Source organism: Leucopleurus acutus (genome assembly GCF_964270905.1).
Source record: "Leucopleurus acutus genome assembly, chromosome: 18".
NCBI lineage: Eukaryota > Metazoa > Chordata > Mammalia > Artiodactyla > Delphinidae > Leucopleurus > Leucopleurus acutus.
Genome location: NC_139160.1, coordinates 17,599,528 through 17,617,965, shown reverse-complemented (window position 1 = coordinate 17,617,965; position 18,438 = coordinate 17,599,528). Strand labels below are relative to the sequence as shown.

General features: G+C 34.6%; 1 long non-coding RNA gene across 3 annotated transcripts in view; it reads right to left on the bottom strand.

Annotated features, from left to right (window-relative positions):
* LOC309974861 overlaps nucleotides 1-16,928 on the bottom strand; it is a 37,308-nt gene extending 20,380 nt beyond the window's left edge. The window contains exons 1-6 of one of the 3 annotated variants that reach the window (XR_014326928.1): nucleotides 15,684-16,928; nucleotides 7,472-7,681; nucleotides 5,554-5,766; nucleotides 4,487-4,545; nucleotides 3,069-3,135; nucleotides 1,344-1,689 (exon numbers count right to left, since the gene is read on the bottom strand). This is a non-coding gene — a long non-coding RNA (uncharacterized lncRNA). Of the gene's footprint in view, nucleotides 1-1,343; nucleotides 1,690-3,068; nucleotides 3,136-4,486; nucleotides 4,546-5,553; nucleotides 5,767-7,471; nucleotides 7,682-15,683 lie in introns of those variants that run through there. The other 2 variants (XR_014326926.1, XR_014326927.1) reach the window with 2 other exon arrangements.
* Between the last annotated feature and the right edge of the window lie 1,510 nt (nucleotides 16,929-18,438).

The following is an 18,438-nucleotide window of genomic DNA, read 5'->3' as shown; positions in this document are numbered from 1 at the left end:
AAATAAAATGTTCTTTTTAATGTGCTAATAGAAACATTACCCTATGGAAACATGTAGTATATATACGTTTAATTAATTCAGTCAGAAAATATTTATTGACATCTACTGTGTGCCAAATACACTGGGGAGCAAGGAGCTGCAAGGAGCAAAATAAGGTCGTCCCTTCTAGAGCTCACTACAACTACAGTTCATAACACTGACAATGGGTTTAAATTAAAATAACTTAAGCCTTTAATTAAACAGTTCCTCAAAAGTCATGGGTTCACAATCCAGAGGTTTTCAGAAGGAGATAGGTAACCAAAATTTAAAAATGTATATTATTCATTAGGAAAAGTGTACTTTCAGAGTGGATTGAGTTTCTTATTTTAGTAAATATTTTACAGATGATATTATCTGGAGACACATCTGTCAAGATTATCTAAGTAATAAACCTCTTGTCTTCACTCCAACATAGAGTGGGGCACTGTAACTGGTATGTCAAGACGTGCAAAAGAGTCTTGTTTTAGAAAGGGAGGCAGGCATATGGCTGGAAGAAAACAGGCTTATGTTAGATGCACCACAGGCAAATTTAAACTCTTGCCTGCTTTAGAAAAAAAAAAAAAGACTTTAACATCTTCATATGAGCATCACTTAACTTCTTGACTGAATTGATTATAAGAAAATCATAAGAAATTATAAGAAAATAATGGCAGAAGCTTGTCTTGGCCAACCAAACTGAAAACTTTGGTCTATCAAATCATATACTCCTATCAATCCATCTCAGATATACAGGTATGAGTCATCACAAAGCATGGTTTGTCAGTCTTAACAATACCAGTGATAGTTGGGTCTCCCCTATTCTCCCACTTATGTTTGTTTCAGCCTCTTTCCATCACCTACAGTTTCATATCTGATAAGGCACTAAAGATTTTAGCTTATTCTTGAACCTCAACAATGTAACCTTATAAGTTGTTGGAAGTTCTCCCTACAAAGATTTTCTGAAAAGATGCTCTGGTGTTGAATTTTACTCTCGAATTTAATATACAAGTCATAATTACAAAGAATCTACAAGTCATAATTACAAAGAATCCTTAGGTTATGTTAAAGTCGAAATTAATTCGGGCTGCTTTCAAAATATATCTGAATTCAGAAGCCTGAAGTAATATAAAATGGTCAAGGGAAAGCAGCTTGAGAAATATATGATTTAGGGAATTGTAAGCTGTTTCTATTTGTCTTGTATTCTGTTTACATCTGACAAATGTCAGCTTAGTTTTATAAGTCTTTGTATTGGTTCTCTATCATAAATAACAGAAATGGTCACATTAACAGAGACCTTGCTGGAATAACAAAAGACTTGCTAAGACTTCTAACTATCCCGTATTCTACTTTTATTTTTCCTCTGTGCTGGGGAAGTTGACTCTGTAATAGCACACTTAGCAATGTAAAAGCCACTAAGAGGAAATTTTTAAAAAGAAATTTGGGAAATTTTATTACCTTCCTGGAGCCAGTGAACCCATGGAAAACACCAGTGTGACATCAAACTTATTGTTTTAAACAAAAGTTCAAGGAGTATAGAGATGAGATGAAAATATATTACTAAAAATACTTAGATTTCTGGAAAATCAACAACATCATAAAAACCATAATTACTCACCAGTTTGGTCCCAGAACAGCTTTGTCATGAATTGTTAGGCCTTCTATTGGATCTATCTGAGATGAAAAGTTATGTGCAAATTTTACCAAAAGACTCATCATCTCAATATTTCTGAGCTCAGAAAATGCCTTAATATATATCTAAGCTATGAGGTCAATCCAACTCCCAAAATATTTTAATAGATAAAAAGCTAACACCTTACATGGTGACGGGGAAATGAGTATTAAGCATGGCACAGAATAAATAAGCAACAAAATACAGCAAAATAAATAGGAATTTGCTCCTAAAACTGAAATGTGCCTAAGACTTAGTTAATCATACAGAGCTTTCTGCACCTTCAGATTTCACACCAACACCTCAAATCCATAAATCATTGTTTTAAAGTGGTTTTTTATCAGTTGAGTAAAACACACCAACTACCAAGTGTTTCTATTTCATGTTACTTTTCTCATTTCACAATCTGGTAAGAATTTGAATGTCTTTGAGTTCCCAAGTTGGAAGCCAAACAGGAGAGGTTTATCTTACCCTTCTTGTAATAAGAGACCCCAAGAAAGTCTGGCTGCAATGTCTGAGGTTCCATGAGTTCTTTTAAGATGAGGACTGGGACTGTGCTTTATATTGGTCTTTATATTCCCCCGCAGGGCTGGACATCTAAGAGTCTTAACTGAACTGAACTGAAAAATTTGGAACACTATAGTCTCAGTAAACAGGCACTTGGAAAAACAAGAATTATAGTAGATTCAAAGATAGATGAGTATACTTTACATAAAGAGTCTGAAAGAGTTGATTCAAGTTAAAGACTACAGAAAAAAACCCATGGTATTTTCTACTAGAAGTTTATGTGGGTAATCACACAAAAAATGAGATGAAAGTCTAGATGTATATAGAAATACTAAGTAATTGAATGTTATGCAAAACTGGACTTTCCTGGTGGGGCAGTGGTTAAGAATCCGCCTGCCAATGCAGGGGACACAGTTTCGAGCCCTGGTTCAGGAAGATCCCACATGCCGCAGAGCAACTAAGCACGTGCGGCACAACTACTGAGCCTGCGCTCTAGAGCTTGCAAGCCTCAACTACTGAGCCTGTGTGCCACAACTACTGGAGCCCACGCACCTAGAGCCCGTGCTCCACAAGAGAAGCCACCACGAGAAGCCCGCGCACCACAACGAAGAGCAGCCCCCGCTCACTGCAACTAGAAAGCCCGCGTGCAGCAACAAAGACCCGACGCTGCCAAAAATAAATAAATTTTTTTAAAAAAGTTATGCAAAATTATACATTTAATCAGAGTAAAACAGCTCAGCCAAAACTGGAATATACCATAATTTGCTAGTAAAAATGCAATGCTACGAGTGCTTAGTAATTAAATAAATATTACAGGAATACAAATTCCGAATGAATGTTACATGACTATAATCAATATTAAATCTTGACTTACCTCCATAATTTAGGAGTCATGAAAAGATAGTCGAAGTCATCAGACCAGGCACATAAGTCAGTTGCAACTAGGATGGAAATACAGAAACAAATGTTCCCAGTTCTGGATAACCTGCCTTGAAGACATAGGTTCACTGAATTCGGATTAATCAAATAGTTCAAGGATTTAGGTAAAATGGTATAAAAGACTCTGGTATATTCAGAAGACATGTTACTGAGTTTTTTAAAGGCATTTTGGAGGCACAGATTAACATTTTAGGTTTCCTTACATATCATTAAAGTAGAACATATTAGAAATTTAAAACGTAGAGTAATGTGGTATTTCTGTCCCATGATGGGCATGTAATTACTAGGTAAACAGATCAAGATACTTTGACTTTCTAAATAGGAATCCTATAAAACAAGGTTCAGCTCCTAGAAAATCAAAATACTTGCTTTCAATTAATTAAAAAAATTTTTTTTTGTTTTGATTTGGTCACTTTTTAAACTTCTGGCTACAATTTAAGCAGTACTGAATTCCTATTTGATTTTTTTTGGCTAACACTTTTCTTCAGAAGCAAACCCAATTTAGGGTGAAAAGGAGAAAATATTTTAGACCTCTTAGACAGAAGCTTCATTTCCTCTTAACTGTGTTTCTCCATCAAAAACAAGTATTCAAATAAGGAATCTCAATTATCTAAACCTATTTTTGGCCATCTTCCGGAATTTCTTGTTATATCTCTTTTGAAATGCCACAGTTGCACTCTTGGAAAACTTGTCTTCCTGGTTTTCAAATTTCTGTTTATTATTATAACTCTTCAGCCAGAATGCCAGGTCTTTGTGCTGTACTGTGTCTTGAAACTGGAGACCAGCACATTTCCCACAGTTCAATTACTTGCTTTTCCATTTGAGAAATTAAAGCCATGTCAATTTTACAGTTTTAACTGACTGAATTATTTGGACTTTAAGTTCTCAATTTCATTCCCTCAATGTAATACTGGGAAAGATATTTGTTTAATGAATAGAAGCAAAGGTAAGGTTCAAGAATAATTAGGGGCTTCCCTGGTGGCACGGTGGTTAAAAATCTGCCTGCTAATGCAGGGGAAATGGGTTCGAGCCCTGGTCTGGGAAGATCCCACATGCTGTGGAGCAACTAAGCCCGTGCGCCATAGCTACTGAGCCTGTGCTCTAGAGACCACAAGCCACAACTACTGAGCCCATGCACCACATCTACCGAAGCCCGTGTGCCCTAGAGCCCGTACTCCACAATAAGCGAAGCTACTGCACTGAGAAGCCCATGCACCTGCAACGGAGAGTAGCCCCCGCTCACCACAACTAGAGAAAGCCAGCACGCAGCAATTAAGACCCAACGCAGCCAAAAATAAATAAAATAAATAAATTTATTAAAAAAAGAATAATTAACACATTTTAGTCACTGACCTTCATAACTGATACCAGTGTAGGGTTTTCCTATAGGCACAAGCTTGAGATATGACACTCTAAGAAAAAAAGGAGAGTTTTAATTCCATTTTGGAAATATTTATTTAAGACTACATACCTAATCAAATAATTTTTTAATGTAAATGTATGTGTTTATGTACTTCTTTTTAAAAGAAAGGGATATACTGTCTTTAATAAATAACTTCAGTTAGCTTGTCTACCCTTATCAGTTTTGAGTGGATAACTGATGAATTTACCTCTCCAGCCAGACTTTTACATAGGATTCCAGTTCTGTATATTCAGCGACTTTTAATCCAAGCATTTCAAAAGGAATGCCTGGATATCATCTTAAATTCAATATTACAAAAATGGGACTCAAAATCTTTCCTTCTCAAACTATCTTCTCTCAACTCTCTCCTTTCAGTGATACTATCATTGTCTTCCAGTAAAGAAAATGTGTAATTTTTGACACCCCCCCTTTTATCCAACTCATCATGATGTTCTACAATTTTTCTTTTGAAATATCTTAAATTTATTCTTTTATCTCCATTCTTATTGCCACCATTCTGTTCAAGTTTTCTTCACTCCTAGATCACCACAGTAGTCACATGCCCAGTTTCTTTGCCAACAGACTTTCTTAGAATCCTTCTATATATAGTATAGCCACATTTAATTTCCAAAAATTCCATTATTTTGTAAGTTTTCATTATTTTGTTTCAAGAGGCCATAATTACCTCCCTATTCCTTGCTATATCAAGACTAAAAGTCCTCTAATTGGTTATCTAGGCAAAGGCCCAATAACTTAGTTCTAACCTGGTTATCTAAATTCATGTAACCTTTGTCTCAGGTCTTAAGGCAAAGGTCCCAAGTTACTTTTGGGGGAATACTGCATTCTATTTTGGCTGCATTCTATTTCTCACCCACAAACCAGAAAAGTCCACTACTTGACAATTCAGTGCATCTTATTTACAAGCATACAGGCCACAAATTACAAAATGAAGACATTTTTTTATTGAGTCAGCAGAGACAACTGTCTAATCCCCCTGCAATTCCCTAAAGTTACTTACAGTTTTGAACTGAGGAGACCATCTCATGTGGCATTTATCGCCCTTTACTAGAGTGAGCTGTTGTCTGGCACTTTGCTCTGTACGGACAATGTGTTTTCTGCTTCCAGTCTCAGTCCTTTCTCCACATGGTCTAGGTACCCGTGATATAGTCAGTTCTCACATTTTTTTTTTTTTTTTTTTTGGTGGGGGCAGTGGTGAGGTCAAAATAAGTGCCTAGAAAACAGGTCATAAGGCAAATAAGTGTAGAGGGGAAACTGCTTCACCGTGGGAACCATTATTTAATTGCTGGTTGAATTCCTGACTTCTAGCTAAATGTTAAGTATAACAAATATGTCAACCTCCCTCAAAGCCAAACCCAACCCAACAGCAACATTAGACTTTTCAAAAAAAAGTAATTTATATTTATATAGGTTCTGGAAATCAGACATAAATGTCCTATAGATTTTATATAAAAGCTCTTAAGGATACATAAAAATAAATCTTTATCACATTATAAATATGACTTAAATGTCCTAGCAGAAAACAAATGCTACATATTTGATCCACAATTTTCTCTGCCTTCTGAGATTTCTGAAAGCTTTTTCGTGTGACTTGGGTACTGTCTTACAAAATTGTCCAAGAAAGTTTATAAGAAAACCCATTTCACTCAATAAGGTAGCTCTAGTAAGCGGAGGGATTCAGAAGCATACAATTAACTTTAGAGGATCACTTTAAAGAACTGCAGCAGATGTTCAATACATTTATTTTTGTGATTATGGTAATGATGCTTCTTGAAAAAAATTTTTTTGAAAAGTATTTTTTAATGTAAGGACTTTTCATTCTACTACCATCTCCCATCTCCTCAGAGAGACAACAAATAAAAGCCAATAGGGAACAGTTAAATTATACTTTGTTGGAAAGTTTTAGATGATCAATCAGATCATTTATAACCCTCAAGATTTCATAGGCTTTCCAGCTATTCATACCCCCACCCACAGGTTTCTGGCTTTGATTTTTTAAAAAAAACTTTAAGGTAGCTAAGACTTGAATGTTAATAGGTAGCATAGAATGAGAGGAGCCCTGACCCCTGGTAAGTGAAACAGTAAAAGGTGGAGAACTTCTAAATTACCAGGCAAGAGCTTGGGCATTTCTATATTTATCTAGCTGGTATTCAGCCTTTCCAAAACATTAATTTATCACCAAATCACTACTGATTTTCAGCAACCAACTGCCATTTATCAAGCACCCACTATGTTAGACTTGCAGAGTATACAATACAAAATAAAATAGCCTCTGCCCATAAAGCAGGATGTATTAATTGTTTTAGGTCAGGTATAGGAGCGCAAAAGAGAGAAATGGTATTTCTGGGTGAGGAAGGAAAGTGAACTGGGAAAATTTCTTGCAGGGGCTAGATAGCCTAAGAATATTTAGACAGCTGAAGATGAGGGAAAGGACATAACTTGAGCTAAGGTTTGTATGCAAATTAGAGGTTTGGAAAAGGAGTACAGTGTTTTTATTTGGCTTAACAACAGTACTGTGGTACTTGTGATCATTCCCATAGTGATAAGGTCAATCTCACCTGGGCAAAAAATATCCCTGATAGTAGACTTTTGGCTATGCAACCCCTGCCTCTCAAGATTTCTCACTTGATTTGCTCAGTTAAAGGCTATAGACCCCCAATATTTCAGGTAAACTCGTCTAATTTAAGCCTAGATTCCTTCCAACATTTCTTACAAATCGTGATTTTTTCTTCAAATATCACACCTTGATTTTCGAAGGGCTGCAGGCAATCTGAATATACTCTCATTTTCAATTAGAAATTAGGGCATTTTATGCAAAGGAAGGAAAACAATCTCAAGCATGGTTACACTCACCTCCCTACCTACTCCCCAATACCAATCTGTTTTCAACCCAGTAATTCTACTTTACTCCTTCCTACTTGATCATCCTTTGGTTCATGTTTTCTGCACTTGTACGTCTCCAATTCCTTCATTTCACTGAATTAGTCCTATCTATTCTTTAAGCCCAGCTCATTTTCAACCTCCTCTAAGAAGTCTTCTCTGTTGTCCAAATCCACATTTTCTTTGAGCTTCTATTGCCACTTCAGATCAGCAAGACAGATTACACTCCACTCTTCTCTAGTTGTTTCCTGTAAGTTAGTATAATATTACCATTTAGGCCAGAAGTTCTTTGCCAACAGTGACCATCTTTTTTAGACTATAGTGAAGTACTGGGCATAGAATATGTCTTTAATAATAAAAGATTATCTCACTTGAAAAATGCCAACAGAAAACTTTCAAGGCATTTTAAGTATTATTATTATAACTATTCTTGATGAGATGAAATTATAATCACTCTCATTTACAGAATATGACACCTCAAATTATCACCTCAGATTTTTCACACTATTCAAAAATAGATTTGCATATGATAAAACTGTCCTACTCTACTTAGGTAGAGTATATAACACACATTTATGTACATAACCATGATCAAAACCAGTAGCCATTCTTGGGATTCCCTGATGGTCCAGTGGTTGTGACTCTGTGTTTCCATGGCAGGTGGCACGGGTTTGATCCCTGGTCGGGGAAATAAGATCCCCCATGCCACAGAGCCAAAAACGAAACAAAACAAAACAAAACACCAGTGGCCATTCTTGATAATTTAGTCCCTTCTGATACAATTTCTGGCAGTAAGAGAAACTTACAAGTACATGGCCTTGCTTACAACCAACAGATTATAACTGGAAGGTTTGTAATTTGAATCCTTTCGAGTGTACACCTTTTGAGTGTGTTGTCAAATTAAGAATACAACATAATTTTGTTCAGTTTGAAATAAAGTGAAATTTTGCTTAAAGGAAACTGGAATTCTTCAAATTGAATCCTTAGTTAACCTGAATTTGTCTCTTGCACTCTACTTCAAGAAAAAAGAAGTTAACTTTAAGAAAAATTATAATCAAACACCCTCTGGATGTTATGGCCTAAAACACATTAAACACTACTCTCGAAACTTCTATACTTATTATTACATAATACTTTATATGACTTGATCCTTACATAAAATTTAACAATATTCAGCATACTGTTTGATATACTGAAATATTGTAATTTTTATTAATGTTTTACAAAATATTCAAACAAGGTTTAAGATCATTGTAAACGTCAGTTAACTAAATCATCTGGTACTCCAGTGTCCCATTAATTCAATTAAATGCTTTCTTTATCTGATAAACATTAAAAGATTTCTTATTTTTCATTTACAGGGAGTGCCTCTCCTTCTTCAAGTTTCTATGGGGGTTGTTTTCCTTTTGTTGGCCATGTCTCATACAGTCAAGGTGACAATCTGACAAAAGGGTAGGAAAAACAAATCTAATTTTTTTTTCTAGAATGGAAAACTTAAATATATAATATCCAAAATTCTAAGGTGATAACTAAGGTTTCCACATAAATCTACAAGATTATTTAACTTTTTTTCCTTTGCTTTAATGAGTAATATGTCAGCATACAGAATTATTCATAAAATAAATACATTGGAGGCTGACTCTGTTCTAGGATTATAAAACTTTGGGACAAAACAGATCCAAGTTCAACCTCTTACTTAAAATTTACAGCTGAGGCTTGGAGAGAGCAATTTGTTTAAGGTCACACAAATTTAAGCCGAGCCAATTTTTAAGTATTTGAATAGGACCACATTTAACTTCTCTAGGATAGGAACAGTTTAAGCTTCTGTTTACATTGTCATTCCCCTGGCAAAGTAACCAAGCTACCTGAACACTTCTTTAGGATAATATTCACAAATTTTATTATACTGAATTATAACTTTTTATTCTGCTTCATTTCATGGTCTTCTAAACCAGGGGGAAAGCTTAAGCTTCCCTACATGCTCAATTGTCATCTTAATAAAATGCATTTTGATGACATTGAAGATACTAGTATCAGAGGCAAATGCCTCTGAACAAAGTGACTTGTTGAATAAATAGCTGTATACACATTACTGAATGAGATTCAAGTGATGGAAGTTTCATTGTCTGAGACTTTAAAAATGAGGACAAAATGATAGAAAATAACTTACAGATTCTCATGTCTAGAATCATCAAATTAATCTAATGGAAATTTTCACTTCTAATTTATATTACTTGATTTTCTACAGTGTTCTTAATTCTTGTATGAATTCTTAAAGGAATCCTAATCCTAAATTATTTCTTTAGAAATGCCTATTTTATTGCAATTTCTTTTCCCTAGGAGCCAGTAACAGAACCAAAAACATAGTCTAAAAAGGATTATTTAATCTAAAAAAATTATTTTGTTTCTATGAGAAGCTTCATCTTTTCAACTGTGGGAAATTAAATACAAAAACACTGAGCATTAAAAGTAAACACTTTGAAAACACAGAGAAGGTTGAAAAGTTATAAGACTATTTGTCGATAACAGAATTCTAAAAATTCTGACTTACCACCATGTTAAATAAATTTATTAATTCATTCAATATTAATTTAAATGTTTATTGGATATCTACTCTGTGTCAGTTTAATTTTAATGTTGTTCTTATATGTGTAAGGAAATTATGTTACTTGAAATACATCAGGTATCACAAATTATAAAATTACACATTCTACACATGAATAAATTAAAATTATGAAAATTTAAATAGCACAATTTCATATAAAAAGATTATCATACTAAGACAGGAAATGAAACAAGATGAAAAGTAAACTTAGCCAAAAAAAGGAATTTCCAACAATTTTAGTCTTCTCCGTGGCAAGCAATTAGGCAGGCCTGGATTGAAGATGAGGTTATAAGATGATTTCATCATTCTCATGCTTCCTTTCGTAGGTCTCTGGATAAATTCTATTGAGCAATTATCTATTTAAAGCTAACTAATTGTTGACACTGTGCCATGTGTTGTATTTAGAATCTTGATGCCAAAATCCTATACTAATGCAACAGTATCTTAGGCTTTTTCCTTATCTAAAAATGAGGGTAATGAGTATTACTGGCAGTGAGCAATTAATTTTAGAAAACACATTAAAGATAAAAACAATATTAGAGTAGCAGACATATCAGGTATATTATCAATGCATACATTTATTAATTATAAAACACCCAAATATTTTGTTGACAGGTAGGCCAAACCTAGTTTGGAAGGCATTAACTATGAAGAGCAACAGAGGCCACCATGTGAAATCGACCTGAGAGCAAAAGAGTATTAAGGCTAGAGCTTCAGTTAATTTGGGAATATACTTGGGTCCTCCAAACAAAAGTAGAGCCCGGAAGCCAGATGATTTCCCAATGTAGGACAAAGCATCTGAATGACATGGATTTAGGCAGGTAGGATTTAGAGGCTGGGTACTGTGGGTTCAGGAAGCTGGTAAAGTTCAGAGTCTGGGAGATAGCAAGAAAAGAACACAAATACAGTGCTAGGAAAAAAGGTCACACCGTATGACCTCAGTGCGAAAGATTAAAGTGAAAACTATTTCTTGATGAGGTAGAAACAGAGGCAGTCACAAATAGTTGTTCTGGTTGTATTCTTACATACAAGCTGGTATGAATTCATTGGCCTAAGCAAGGCTGACTTGGATTTTAAAAGCTGTCTTAAGCAATCAACTGTAGGGTCAGTCAGATGAATGATGAAGTGGGAAAAACAGCAATTAAATAATTTTAACCCTTTTAAAAGCACTTAATATTTTTTGAAAACCCTGAATCTTGAGATGGTAGCAAAGCTAACTGGAATTCCTGACCTCCATAGTGTTCTTGTGGCACTTCAGGAAGAACATCTGGGAAACAATTTCAATCTGCTAGAGACAGTTTTCCTGAGACTTACATAAGGTATATTGTCAGTTTCTTTTGTCTGTTACCTAGGAGATAAAACATGCTCTGTGAAATTTATTATTCCTTAACTAATGCATCATCTCAGTAAGAGATAAAGAGCCTTCACAAAGACTTATTTCACATATAAAACTTGCTACTACCTGGCAAGAACTATTTCATGTTTCTCATTTCTCTTTCCTTGTGATCCTTCAATGAAACTGATATTTGTGATCTGGAAATTTCACCTAATTGATCCTAGGAGGATTCCATTGAAAAGATCTATCTTCTGGCTATCTAACAAGTGAGTTGTTTTGAGTAGCCATACTAATATTGGTATCAATGTATTCCATGATAAGGAAGGGATGTAACATAATACTGAGTGCTATGTGCGATCATGGGCTCTATTTACTGTATCAGTCACCAAATGAGCTAAGATAGTCTGGGCTCAAGCCTATTAAGCTTACAGGTTAATCAGAGAGAAATAAGAAAAATAATCACAATATGATGTAACATAAGCAATAATGAAACTACTATAGGGATGATAGAACAGAAAAGGGAGCTATTAATTTTCTGTGTGTGTATGTGAAGGGGGTGGGAGGAGGTTGCCCTTCTGAGGCAATACCCAAGAGTACTTCTGAAGGCTCAGTAAGAACTTGCTACACTGCCTGCAATTGCTCTCTAAGACAGAATGAAGTTAATGATTTTTAAGCCTGCCAGAAGTCCAATTCTTTAAATTAACATAAAATACAAAGAAAATGGTATGTCTTATAGCTTAGGAATAGGTAACCTGCAAAATAAGTTTACAATTTAAATGTATAATTTGTCTGCAGCCTTTTAGTTACAAAAGGTTTATTTTCTCTTAGATTTTGATTAGCTTCCAAAGAGACATGTGAAGTGAGAGAACAATGCTGTTTGATGCTTTGACACCTTAAAAACAGTACAACCAAGTATGACCTATAGATTGTGTAGACTTACTCTGGACAATTAGGTGGGGCAGTTTTCTCAGGGGAGGACAATGCTACTAAGGGCTGACTGAATTCATATAGCTGCATGTATGTTCATGGACTACACATACACACAGAAGGACATGGACACATAAACACCCACGTCCAGTGTTACCAAAACACACTTCTCAGAGCATGCCTCCTTGCAGTGGGATGGTAGCACCATCATGGAATATTTGAGAAGGTAATTTGTGCTTAGTATAGTACTTCCACATACAAACCTATTTTAAAGTCTTAACATTCTTTGGAAGGTATCACTATCATTTTGAGCATTTTAGGGCTTAATATTTAGTTTTCTCTCCCCTACCTTTTGTTAACTATAGGACAGAGGTTGTAGATATAATTATTAAGAGCATGAGCTCTGCAATGAAACTACCTGAGCTTGAATCCTGACTCCCCCACTTACTAGTTATGTGACATCAGGCATGCTATTTCCCTGTGATTGTTTCCTTACCTTATAACATGGGAATAATGACGTATCTCCCCCATAAGGTGGTTATGAGAATTGAAAGGATTTTTAAATGTAAAAGTTTCTGGCAAAGGACAATGTGTCAGCAGTTATTTCTGTCACTAATAGCACCTAAAGCTTGAGTGGTTTCCATATGTACTTAAAAAAAAATTCATCCACAACCCAAGGGGTGGTATTTAAATGTTTTGATTTGATTGATTTGGGTCACTTTCACTAAAATAAGCACTCAAAATAAATAATAAAAATTTACAGGCCTATTTCCCAGAGGGGCAAATAAACATTAACAAATGTGCCAGGGCTGATGTTCCTTACTGTATTAATAATTCTCTCCTATCAAGAATCTCTATATAAATTTGAAAGAGAACCAGAGTAGTCTGAAAAGTACTTGAACTGTAAAAACTAAGAAGCCTGCATTAAAAGACGTCATAAAAGCTATCTTCTCAGCCAAGGCGTAACACTTCTTAATCAAGTCTCAACTATGATTTAGGCTCAAAAGACTGGCAAAGAATATACAGATTATTTCCTGTATATGTGATGACAGAATCAACTAGACCCAGTGCCAATTTCAGAGTGAGATTGATCTTCCTAGGAACACTCCACTTAATAAATAACTGAGCATCTACTATGTGTCTAGTAAGGTAAGAAAAGCTCCAATTGAAGCTGAATCCCCCCCTATATTTAACTACAGAAAGAGAATTCCCAAAGTGGCAATTCTAAGCCCAAGCTATGGCGCAGCAGTCTTCTGAAATATCCAAGCACCCTGGAATATAAGTATCAGAGAATGTCCCACTGACACTATGATTCAACTCTCTTCAAATCAAAACGGTATGATTAAGAATTTCTCTGGAATTGGTTCCTTCCTGTTAGTTTATCCAAATTCTTCAACTTTATTCTCCTCTGAAGTCTTAAGAGGAAAATGAAAACTTAATGATCCAGTTCTATACTGGACTTACCCAACAGCCTTGATAAAGTAATCTTTCTTGAAACCAAATGCCAACTTTTAAGTTTTAGTATTCAAAAACTATGTTCCAATTTCAGTAACTTATTAACATTTATTTTCATTATTTGTTTTCAGACAAGTGACATACTTCTTGAAACCGTGATCTTGAACTTCTTAAGGGAGTACCTTCCTTAGATACTGTCAGTTCTGTTAAAATAATAGTTTTCAGTAAAAGCTGTGCTAAAACAAAAAATCTAGAAATATCCCTGTAGTTTCCTTTAGTCAAAACTTGCTAGCACAAGTGTGCTTATTTTAAAGGCAAGAATTTGTTCAAGCTGATGTATTGATTTTCATCATCTCAAATGATGTCTTTAAATCTTATTCCCTCCCCCGCCCCCATGTCATCGCTCTGAGGTCCTTGGTAAAGCAGTCCATTTCCATAATGCACACACACATCCATAGTCAGTAGAAATCCCTTGCTTAAGAGTTTATATTTGCATCCCTGAAACTCAATCTCCCCAGTTTTGCCCTTCTATATTTTGCAATACAGAATAAAAGTCTCAATATTGTTCTTTTTCAAGCAAGCTTCTTAATACCTCCACCCACCCCTGAGGACATTTGACATCTCATATTTTTTCAGTTCTCTGAATGCCCTCTGAAACTGGTTCACATCCATAGTCTGCATGTGTCCTGACATGAACCATACAAACCAAGACTTTCAATCAACAATGATTTGGGAGAACACGTGTTTATTAGCATATAGCAATAGTTTATCCTAAATAAATGAAGAATTTTCATGCTAGTTTTGAAATTTGTTGAATCTTTACCTAAATTCCAAACTAAATTATCCAATTTGACTACCCAAAAAACCATCCACAATTCTTTTTAAAAAAAGGAATTTAATGAATATAGAAATATTGTAAAATCACAAATTTTTTCCTGAAGAATGTAACTATAAGGAACTTTTTAGAAAGAGTAAGTAATAAATTTTTAAAGATCCAAATTCCTTGGGTTTTAGGGGTAAATACATCTAAAGAGTTATATTCAAAAAACTGGTCTGATAGCTTAACTATTATGGACCTGAGGCTTTACTTTTGGGTGCTTTCCCTATTTTTTCAAAGGATGCAATGCCCACTAAAATGGTGACAAAAGTGGCATAACAGAGGGTCTAACTTGACATCTGTACCATAGGTGAGTTCTGGTGACAAACACCCCTCTGAGTCAGATTTTTAGACTCCCAAATGTTTATTTGATTAGCCAAGTTGTCAGATTCTAAACCTGCCTGTCTAAAACTACTGTTAAAGAGGTTTAGTTAAATTATAAAATATTGAAATGTGAGAAATTGGTTGAGACATACTATTTTTACATTCTAAATGGGTCACTGTAACAGACAGGTCATACACTATGAATTTATATATGTGTCGTGTTTACATTTTGATAACCATAGCCATGTGTTTGAACTGAAATGTCTGTAATTAGTAAATGTTTTTTGAATATCAAATGTGAATTCCACAATTTTAGAACACCAGCTCAGCTTTTTGATAAATTTGATGTGATTATTGGGGTACAAAAGCAGCATTTCTCTAATGGTCCTAGATTTCCTTCAGCAAATCTTGAGCAATACATTTTCAGTAATTATTTTCTTTCTCTCCCAATGAAAACCCTTCAATGACATCCCTTGCCTCAGAAAGGCTCTCAAACTATGCAAAGGTACGCTTGGGGATGACATGCAGGTGTGAAAGAGGAAGCCAGAGGGTAAACAAGATGCATCTTCTCATGTACTCAAATTTACTAAAATATTTTGAGAAAAAAGAAATTTTAAAATGTATGCATTTTTACAGTAAAACATTATGGAACAAATGATAAAATTAGTGGTATTTTTTGGGTATACAGTTGACCCCTGAACAAGGGAGTTAGGAGAACTGACCCACCTTGCAGCTGAAAATCCACGTGTAACTTTAGAGTTTGCCTCTGTACCCGCGGTTCCTCATCCTCAGATGGTGTAGTATTGTAGTACGTATTTATTGAAAAAAATTAAGTGGACTCTCACAGTTCAAACCCATGTTGTTTGGGGATCAACTGTATTGTAGATAAATGTAAAGAAAAACCTTTTGAGCCAGGAGCATATCTCATATCTCTTTTCCAGAGGGTGATGTTCTTTCCAGTTTCTGGCATAGTCATGAATTAAGAAATAAATTTGTTAATCCAACTACACAACTAGAAGGAAACAATATACTGCTAATAATAGTTGCCATTGGATGGTAAAAATGTAATTTTTAAATAGAATTTTTTGCCTTTTTCGAGGTTTCTATGCCTATACATTATTTTTATGCTGGGAAAAATTAAAACAAACTTCATTTTAAACAAAAATCCTTTTAAGATCTGAAAGTCAGTTTCACTGTGCTATTAAATATCTATAACTATAAAATAAACCAGATTTGTTTTTCTTTACAGCTTATTAATATAGTTTCAAAATTAAAATAGATAACTACTCCTTTTCTTATACTTACCTTTTGAGGTTTTGGGGGCTGGAAGACCGGGGAAAAGACAGCAAAACCTCTCAACAGAGAATTCAAGAAGTGATTCTTGAATTCCTTTTCACCATTCCTTTGAGAACACAGAGTAGATTGCTCCCCTGAAGCTGATTTTAAAGTTATCTGATTTTTGAAATTACCTGTTCAGTCCTTCCCATGATAGTTAATTCTTCATTATCACTTCTAAATTTCCTGAACCCATAGGAACTTAGGGTTTCCATTTACAGATTTCTAAAGGAGGTGATTAAGTGGTGGTAAGGCTGCTGCAAGTAACTGTTTTTATTTTTCAAGGAGCTCTCTCTCCTTTTCAAAAAACAACCTCCCCCCCCACTCACAAAAATCATACATGCTTATTTACCATAAGAATAAGTAAGATTTATCTCACATCCATAGTGAACCAGTAATAACATTTTAGCATATGTATTCTTTTAATGAGTCTGTTCACGCTATTTGGTAACCTTTTTTCACTTAATCATGAAGTTTCTAGCTCATTAAAATACTGATTACATTATTTTAAACAGCTGCATAGTATTCCACTCAGCATGTTATTTAATCAGTTTTTTATTATTGGACAGTTTAAAAACTTTCAATCTTTTGATATTATAAACACTATAATAAACACATGGATTACTTTTTAAATGAGAATATTAATAGCTTTTACAGTATTAGAAAATTGTAATAGAGAATCCAGTATTCTTTAAAAAAATTTTTTTTTTTCTCAATCATTCAGCTCTTTATTAAATGCCTTTTTATGTGCTATGATGCTCTAGGTCACTCAACTTTGGCCAGATACAGATCAACTATAAAGCTTTAAAATCATGATGCCTGGGTCCTACTCACAAAGAATTTTTTTAATTCGTTAATTCTTTTAACGTGCTAAAATCCTAGAAATATATTATGACTGGTCCACACTCCACTGTATGTGATATATATTTTAATATAACTGAGGAAAAAATCAACTATATCACTTGTCAGCATAAAATTAATATTTGAACTTTGGGACCTAATATTTAGGCTGGTGTTTTGAAGTTCTGGATATCTTAGTCCACTTGCTTTTTGTTCTTAAATTTAAATTTTTTCTTCACATTGCCAATACATTTATAAAAGGTTAATATGCATGAATAAATGAGATACAATTAATGATTAATGAGAATGAATGTACTTCTCTGTTAAGTGAGAGAAAAAGGTTAAGAGCTACAGGTATAAACCATTCATAACATGGGAAGGAGGGATAATGCCAGACTGTTAAAGTCAGGAAACACTCAGCACACACAAGAGGTTTGACCTGCTTTTTAAAAATGTACAGGAATTAGTCGGGGGAGAACTGGGGTGGTGAAATGGCATAAATAAGGGCACAGAGATAGAAAAACAGACGGAGCAGGACTAGTTTGCTTGAAGAAAAATGGAAAAACTTAAGGCTGGGGCAAGATCATGAGGTCTAAGTTAAGAAGTCTGAATTTTATTTAATTAGCAAAAGCATGATGAAACAATTACAGGCAAAGAACTCTTCAGCTAAAATGCTAATAGGAATAAGTGAGAAAAATGGCAGCAATTCCTAGAATGGAGGAGTTGAAGACAACTGTGATTTGTTTGAGTAAATGACAAATGCGAACAAGTTCAGAGTGTCTCTTGGAGCTATTAGCTTTGACTACCTAAACTGAGCAAGTAAAAAACAATTTCAGACCAATCAAGTCACAATTCATAAAAACCTGATCATCACACATACACCTATTAACCATTTAAACATTTTGTTTATGTTCTAAATGGTCTCAGATGGAGGTTCTAACCTTGAGTGAGATCCAAAAAAATATTCTATCTACAAAGGTCACATAGGCTGATGCACATACAACTGTCAAGTTTCTCTTAAAGTAAGGAAAATTAAATCTGTACATTAAGCTAAGAACTTAAACAGCCCTAAGATCTGGCTCCTATAAACTTTTTGGGCTATGATTCTCCTTCTTGTATATTTGATCATAGCCATCGAGACCTTTTTGCTGCTCTTTTTGGTACACACCAAAAATATTTTAGCCTCAAGGTCTCTGTAGTTGTTATTTCACCTGCTTGAAAGGCTCTTCTCCCAGAAACCTAATGGTTTGCTCCGTTTTTTAGATCTTTGTTCAAATGTCATTTTTGTGAGGCATTTTTGGACCAC